This window comes from Malania oleifera, chromosome 6, assembly GCF_029873635.1.
Source record: "Malania oleifera isolate guangnan ecotype guangnan chromosome 6, ASM2987363v1, whole genome shotgun sequence".
Taxonomy (NCBI): domain Eukaryota; kingdom Viridiplantae; phylum Streptophyta; class Magnoliopsida; order Santalales; family Ximeniaceae; genus Malania; species Malania oleifera.
Window position 1 is genome coordinate 77396744 of NC_080422.1, and position 9301 is coordinate 77406044.

The following is a 9301-nucleotide window of genomic DNA, read 5'->3' on the forward strand; positions in this document are numbered from 1 at the left end:
ATAAGATCCTAGTCAAAGTAACCAAACAATATGCTACATTGAAAAATAAGAATGAAGGTACAATAAAGGAGTTGGAATCCCTTAAACTTGCTGAAAGAGAGAAAGATTTGAAAATCAAGAGACTAGAAAACAAGAATAAAAGAGTTATGAAAGAGCTGGAATCTTTAAAACTTACTAAAAGTGAAAAAGATTTAAAAATCCGTAGACTAAAAAGCAAGAATGAGAAGGTAATAAAAGAACTAGAGGATTTAAAGTCTAAAACTTCCATGGAAATTGAGAAAGACTTATATATTTCTGAATTAGAGAATAAAATTACCAAGATGTCTCAAAACCAAGAAAAGATGCAAGAAAAGCGTAAAAAAAATAGAAAATTCAAAAATCAGTGATCTTAAAGGAAAAATTGAATATCAAGCTAAAATAATATAAATTTTACAAGAGGAAAAGAAAACTTTGATAGAATGATAGGAGCACAAAGAATGTCTCTAAATAAAGAAGGCATAGGATTCAATGGAGTAAAAAATATAAAGAAAAAGAACTTCTATATGGGGTACTTTGCGAAAGCCTCTAAAGATTATGCTAGCACTTCCTCTAATGCCTATACTCACACCACATGCTTCCTATGTAAAAATAAGGGACCTATAAAGTTTGAATGTCCATTAAAAAGAAAGGTTGTTAAAACTAAAAAAGTTTGGAGAGTAAAAGAAACTTCTCTTGTTAAACCGTCCAGACCCAAGAAAATATGGGTATCGAGATGAGATAAGAAAAAATCTCAAAGATGAGTTTTTAAATAATGAAAATAATATTGTTGGCCTCAATCAATGAATGAATCATACAAGGCTTAACTTAGAAAGTATTAAATATGAATTTTAGGAATTTATATGAAGTCAAAAGTAAGAAAATCTGAGCTTATTGCATAAGTTTTTAATTAAGAAAAGATATTTGAGAATAAGAAACTTGAGCAAAATTGTAATACAATGCAAATGATGATGATATGCTCCCTGCTTATGTGCTATTCTATTATGCTATATGCTTACATGCTGATATCTTGATAATGCCAAAGACATGAAAATGATTTGACTTATATTGATGATTTATGACTCACTATATATTGAAAATTTTAGCATGACAGCAAAATTATATCCATGAGCATGTTATGATATTGATAATATTGACATGATATAGGTATTACTCTTGATATTAGTATCCATGAGCACAAATGATATAATTCAATATTTGAAGCATGAGATGATAAATTTAAAAGCATAATTGGTATCAAATCTGAATGTATTAAATTCAGGGGGAGTTTTATGACTTATTGTTAGTATTATGATTTTCCCTAATTTTTAATTGGTGTCATAAAATAAAAAAATTGGTATCATGAAATAATGTCAAAGAGGGAAAGAATGTTGAAAGCAAAGATGAACTATAAATTACAAATATGAAATATGCATGATGAATTTTAGCTAATATGAATGTTGTGCAACATATGCTTGATTGTGAACTTAAAGATGTCACAACACATGCAATATGAATTACAAATATGAAATATGCATTACTATTTGACTATTGAAGCATACTACATTACAATATATTGGGAAGTGTGTGTTCATGTGATACACTTGTTCATATGTTCATATGCTCAAAATGTGATTTTATTTGAAATTAATCATTTTTGATATCTTACTTTTTTTTATTGAGGTCAAAAGGAGGAGAAATTTTGAGCAAAAATTGAGCTTGATATTGTTAAGTGGGGGGAGAAGTATTTGAACTTGAATGTTGATATTGATCTTGAATGATGTAATTTTGCTATATGAGCACAATACTGAAATTAATATTGAAATTGACCTTGATATTACAAATATTGTTAAGATAATGCTTATTGTAAAGGGGAGCCTTTTTAAGGCTTACTCAATTTTTACTCCTTACTTGTTATCATAAAAAAGGGGAAGATTGTTGGCCATACAAGGCTTAAAATCTTGTTTTGATGATAACAAATAAGAGGAACTTAACATATTTGATTAAATGATGACATTTCAGGACTCAACTATGAGAAAGTAAGGTCAAGTGTCACAAGGATCCATTCAAAGCTTATACTTCACCGAAGGACAATCAAATAAAGCTTAAGGCATGGATTCCAAGAGGATCTATTAAAGTTTGAAGAATATGAGAGCATGGACATTAAAGAGAAAGCTCAAAGTATATCAAAGCTTGAAGACAAGATGGAGCCAAAGTAAGCATGAAGACTTAAGTGTTTAGAATGTCAAAGTCTTATGAAGTCTTTATGTAAGTACTTCATGTTTAAATATCTTATAAAATACTTTGAAACTCTTTAGGATGCAATAAAGACTTAGAGACTAGCTTTTGAAAACTCTGGAAAATGATTTTAATAAGTCAAAATTGAGTTTTTCAAATAACAAGGGTTTAAAATCTTAAAAAATGAAAGTTTTTGAAAAGATGAACTACTTAGCCGACTGACTTAAACAAGCTTTACTTACTCAGTTGACTGACAAATCACAGCGATTAATTAATCTGTCCAATTATCTGACAATATTAAACTGAATTCAGTCAGTCGATTGACAATTATTTTATAAATTTTTCAGATAGACAGAATGGTCTCATTCGACTGACCCTGTACAAAAATAACCCAGTCAAGTGACCTAGCCGACTGACACTGCGGGAATTTTAAATTTTGAACTAAACGGGAAAATTCGAAAAAATTAGTTTTTCAAATCTAAATGTTATAAAAACTTGAAGGACACTCCAAGCAACTTGGAAAACAAGGAAACTCATTCTAAAAACTCTATAAATACTCCTTTAACCCAAGGAATCAAATTACCAAGCATACAAATCAAGCAATCAAGCATTCTAATTTCAATCTCTCACAAAGCTGACTCTTGCTCAAATTCTTACTGGGAGAATTTTGTTGAATTGCGGCTGATTCATAAGTCCACAATTCTAATCTAAAACTGAGTTTTCACAATTTTTAAAGAACCTTTGGTGAAATCTAATCTTGAGTTTCATCTTATTTCACCTTGATATTTAAATTCTGAAGTACATAGTGCCGAATTTGTACTAATTTGCTCTTTGAGAGAGTGTTCTTGTACACAACAACTATTTTTTGTTTCTTGTAGTTCTTCGACGATTCCAAGTTGTTGGATCGTTGCCTAAGTGTGGGGCATCGCTAGCCTATTGAAAGAGTGTGTAAGGTTTTGTTCTGCCCAGAAAGGAATAGGTATAGTGGAATCCTTAGATGGTTTGCCTAAGGCGATGACGTAGGCTAGGGATAAATCAAACCTTGTAAAAACCTTAATCTCCTTCTCTTTCCCTTACTCTCTTTATTTTTCTTGCGTACCTATATATTGCATGGATAAATTTTAATTCTTAATCATAAATACGACATGGATTGGATTTTAAATGAACCAAGGTTTAATTTGGTATTTGGGATTGTGTAAACCGAAAGGGAGTACGTTGGTTGATCAATATAAATTGCGGAAACCTCAAAGGGAGTACATTGATTGGTTAACACCCAAAGACAAATTAACTAAGAGTTTATTTATATTCGGAGTTGTTCGAAATTTGAGTTGTGGTTTGCATTGAGGAATCAAATTTCATTTAATACAGGGCTTGAACCAATTATACACATATGACTATCAACAAAAGCTAAAATTACCGAAGTGCTGCAAATTATATTTTCTTGAGTATTTTGTTATTGATTACTTAGATGTTGATGTGGATGTTTAAGTTTTAATTTCTTGTTCTTGGTAAATCAATTGGTTGATCTTCATTACTTTGTATTAATCTTGAAACAATTTTATTAATTGAAGTGTGATTTGTGATTGGGCTATATAAGCATTGAATATCAAACATTCTTGTGTGATTGTAAAATAAGAGGTTAAGAATTCATTAAAAAGGATTTAAAAGAAAATTTTAATAACCCAATTCAACCCCCCCTTTTGGGAATACACCTCAACTTTCATACCCCAATCTCCTAGCCTCACAAATAGCTAACAAGTGAGAACAAGGGTAGTGTTCATTCTGCCACTTCCCATATGTATACGGATGTCCCTTTATGTCAACTGTTTGAATATTTTGACCCTTATTTGGTGGTCGCAGTGCAGTTTTAGTACTCAACAACCCCATTTCAATGTTGAAGTTGATAACCTCATGTCTAGTATACACCATTTCCTTCCTCTGCATTTGCAACAACATGTGTGGCATGTAACCATTCCCCGACTCCATTGCTTGGTGAGCTGCCTCTCACAGGGCACTAAAGTACTGCGCAACACGATAAAATGTCATTTGGACAATGGCCATTATCGGCAAACCGCGAGTTCCTTTCAAGACGACATTAAAACATTCAACAAGATTCGTTGTCATGTTTCCGTACCTTCGACCACCATTGTGACATTGCGTCCACATGTGAAGAGAGATCTCTTCAAAAAGGACTTCACAATTGGCCCACTGTCTGTTAATTTCTTTCCATCATACTATTGAATTTCCTAACTTGGTGCTCCTTACCAGCCCTTTCAACCATCCTCTTGAGCATCGTATTTGTTAGTATTGGTGTATTCCCAAGAGGGGGGGTGAATTGGGTATTTAAAAAATTTATCCCCTAGGTTCAACTAATCTAGCAAGTAATAGTTCACAAACCTAGGGTCTTTCTATGTTTTCACAATCCCAATCAAATATTTGAACGATAAACATAAACATACAGGTGCCAAAAGTAAATTGCAGAAAATAAAATCAACACCAAATGTGTTATCGGGGTTCGGCCAACTGTGCCTACGTCCCCACCTTGGTTACACTAGCACAAGGATTCCACTAATGCTCACTTAACAGGTGGAGCAGCACCGGTTAGAACCAGGTCAATTAGCGGAGCTGATCTCAACCTACACCTTACCAGGATGGTGCACCTAGCTTTCCTAACCGAGTCTAAGCCAATCAGGGACTATTCAACAGGGCTAGTCTCCCTTTTTAGGCCCGCACTTGGAATACAGTCAATATGAAATTTTTGTACAAATAAACGCTTTTTACACAAGCTTATATGTACCGATTCAACACAATCACTAATTAATGTACCTCAAGAATGTATGAACTATAAGCTCGGTACTATATGTGTGCAATCAACACTTAGTATAGTGAATATCTCAAGTCAAGCACATAAGTGTTTATATAAACTAATCTTTGAAACTAAGCAATGATAAACTCTCAATCTTAGTTTAGGGTTTCAAAGATTCAAACTAATAGAAATATAGAATATCTCCAAAATAATTTTCTCAATAACAATGCACAATGAGATATTCAAATCTGAGCTTGTAAAATATTTTTGCACACAAAAAATTATAAGCCTTAATGAGTCTTGCAATGACAATGCAAAGACCCACTTAGCTATAAGATTTTTCCCACACAAAGATTTATTAAATAAAATCGGGGGAAAAATCAAGTTAAACCCTCAATATGAAAATCACAAGCACAAGAGCAAGTGAGGGTTTTTGCAAATGAAAAGATATATATAGGCATAGGCAAAATTATGACAGTTGGGGACACCAAGGGTATTATTAAATTTGTTTTAAAAATCATTAATAAAATTAACCCTGTTTACTTAATTTTAACCCTGGTAAAAATTAATTTAACCCAAGAGATTCAGGTGTCTGACCCAAGGTTCAGTCGCCCGAACAGACTCAATCAAAAAGTGTTTTTTCAAAATTCGGGTGCCCGAGTCTGGGATTGGTTGGCTGAACAAAATTCAGAATGTTTCTGTCCTAGGTTCGAGTGCCCGGTTATATGTTCAGTAGCCCAGACTTGCCAGTACAGTCACCCAAGCCCTTTTTGAACATGATCATTCGGGCGCCTGGGTAGTTGAAAAGTATTCTGACACAGGTTTGGGTGCCTGTGAGAGATATGCTCAAAAGTGGTTCGGGTGCCTGAACACAAAGTCAACATGTTGACTTGTTCGGTTGCTTGAGGTATTTTACACGCCATGGTTCGGTCGCCCAACCTCTCTCATGATTTTCAATTAAGATCCAAATTTTGCCTACTTAATTTACCCTGATATATAAAGTGATATTGGGGACTTACTTAAGTGATTGTGCAAGACCTAGGGTCTTTTTTAAGGCCGTTTTGAGATGGTCCCAAAAATCTAGCGTTGATCGACCTTTGGTGCTCCCTAAGGTCTTTCTAAGCTCTTGAGCTTGTAGTTCCTACATGCATGATATGCATTAAATATTACAGACCTTTTTCCTATTTACTATTACCGACCCGAATTGAATGATAATATAAATTACAACATCAACTAATCTTTAGGGCCTTTAGGCTTCAAGCTTTCACGTGCCATCAAATATGCACTTGCCAATAAGAACCTGCACAAAAACTTAAAAGTCATCAAATACAAAGAGTATTTGTCATTATCAAAACCAAGAATGACCTATAAGGTCAACAGTATTGTGCACCCTTTGGTTGAAGTTGCTAACAACGTGACGCAAGCAAAACCGATGGTGCGCACGCGGCGGTTGCCAGTCATTGTTATGATGAAAGGTAGAAAGAATACTGACATGTCTATCTGATATAAGACACAAATTATCGCGATCAGTCACTTCATCCCGAATGCACTTAAGGAACCAAGACCATGTGCGCAAACTCTCCTCCTCAACAATGGCAAATGCTACAGGAAATATTTGTTGATTTGCATCAGGGGTTGTTGCAATTAACAATTTACCTTTATATTTGTCATACAAGTGTGTTCCGTCCACACAGAGAACTAGAGGACAATGACAAAATCTCTCTATTGATGTTACGAATGACCAGAACACACATGTCAAAATAGCAATGTTGTTAACATCAAAAATTTATGTCCATGCCCATTTCACCTTTGTACCAAGATTTGTTTCACACATAGCATGCATCCACTTTTGAAGCCTTTAATATGAAATATCCCAATCTCCAAACACCCTTGCAACTGCCATTTACTTCTCAAGCCATACCTTTTTGTACGATACATGGTACTAGTACTTTGATAATTTCTACGATTTCATTTGCAACTAAGCTGGACTTCAGTTGTGGGTGGTCTTGTGAGAGACTCTCATTTATGTATATTTGTGGCCCTCTATATTGTCTAATTTCAAACAATTTATGCTTTTTGCGATGAGTTGCACGCAACAGCCAACCACAGCTCTCGTTTGCATTGCACATAAACATCCACGTTGTTAGGGTGGATTGCACCACCTTAAAGTTGTGATGTGTTTGCGCATGGTGGACGCACACAAAGTGAATGAGGTCATCCTTCATCTCGAAAATCGTACCTTTCCCAAATTCATCGACCATGTACGCTAATGCCAGCACGTTGCTTACCCTCTTATGACAGACATGTGTGTTCTGAGAAGGCATCACAACTTCTTCATGGTTAACCCCATAATCATTCTATCCACCAGCTTCATCTATCCCTGCATCTGCCTCTTCTAAATCCTCTTCTTCCTCAAATTCACCGTCACAGTCCATATCAGGTTGCATTGGCTGGACCGTGTATGCCCCTCTCTCATTCATGATAATAGATGGAACTGTTTGGAAGTCTAATATGGACACAACTCCAGTTGAATTTTGGTCATGCCTATATTCTGTTGATTGTTCTGGTTCGTGATAATAATTGCTTCCCACATTGAATCCCTGCAAAGTAGACTCCTCACGTCGAAACTCTGTTGATAAGAATTCTAGCTGAAATGATGTACTAGAGGCGTCATTCAAATCTAAGGCCATAGTCACCTACAAAAGGTGATCAAATAGTATGCTCATCTCACCGGTACCATATTTGGTATACGGTTGAGAATGGATGAATGCTTCCCCATGCAAAGTTGAGGCTCTGCCCATACTACTGCTTCGAGGATTGTGATTAACAAAACTCTTAACTACATATACGTTTGGACAATAACTCTACAGGTCCAACGCAATTAGGACGTCTGCAAAATTTTTTATTGGGTCATCAATGTAGAACAAATTTCCAACACCCCCTCGTTGTGGATAAATCAGTGTTAGTTCTATCATGTACTCCTTCGGATCAATATCTAATCATTTATATATTTTGCATTTCAAACTTTCTAATTTCATCCTCCTTCGAACTCGAATGACTTTCGTTGGCCCAGCGTTGTACTTAATACCATTCGATCCATGAATAATCTCACCATCAATGTATAATAAGACCGTAACTTTGTTAGCTGACGAATTTGACGTCATTATGACTTATCAAAAGTAGAGTTTATCTGCAAGGTGGTAAGCAGGTTGGAGGATCAAGGAATAAACGAAAGAAGAGTGATGGCCAAGGGATGATGAACAAATATATAGGTGACCAAATAGACTTTTGGAAAGTCAATTTTGATTTTTTTTTTTTTACAATTTTTTAATACCAAACCGACTTGCCAAAAGTTGGCTTGGACACTATTCACGTATGCACATTCATTTCAGAACGGGTAAAATTATTTTTTTTAATACCAAACTGACTTTCTAAAAGTCGGTTTGGACAATTATTCACATACGGACTTGCATGCAGGAACAAGTGGAATTAATTTTTTAATACCAAATCAACTTTTCAAAAGTCTGTTTGGACACTATTCACATACTTACGCATGCAACTGTCCCATCCCTTAAAAAAAAATTCTCACATCCCTTTGGGAAAAAAAAAAAATCTATCTCATCCCCCCTTTTTTCTTCTCTCTCTCTCTCTCCATCCCATCTCCCATTTTCCCTCCTCACAGGCGAGCTCCCCCTCCTCTTCTCTCTCTCCTCTCTCCCCCTTCTGTCACTTGTCCCCTCACCCCCCCTTTTTTTCCCTGTAAGCATATGTGACCCGCCTACCAACTAACACGCCCCCTCCCTCCAAGCAAGCTAACACGCCCCCGTCCCTCCCCAGCGAGCAGTACCCCCTTTTTTTTGTTTTAATTGTTGCTGACAATGAAACTGATGACGACGATGACTGACGCGACAACGCTGACATTTTTTAAAACAAAAGGCCCAAACCAAATTTTGGAAAGTCGGTTGGGTATATTTTCATAGAATTTCCCCATTTTATCTATTTTTTGTGTTTTTTATTTTTTTTGATATTTTGGTTAAAAAAAAAAAAAACTCGATCAAAATGATTATATTTGTATATCGGCGGCAAATGAATCAAGATAAGAACTATTCGTCACTCTACCAGGTTCGCTATTCATAGCAAGAGTAAATAAGAATTCATTATTTGTTTTTCAACACTCAATAAATTTCAACATACAGTTCCACATTACATTGTGATTTGCTTTTGTGATACTTTTCTTATAAT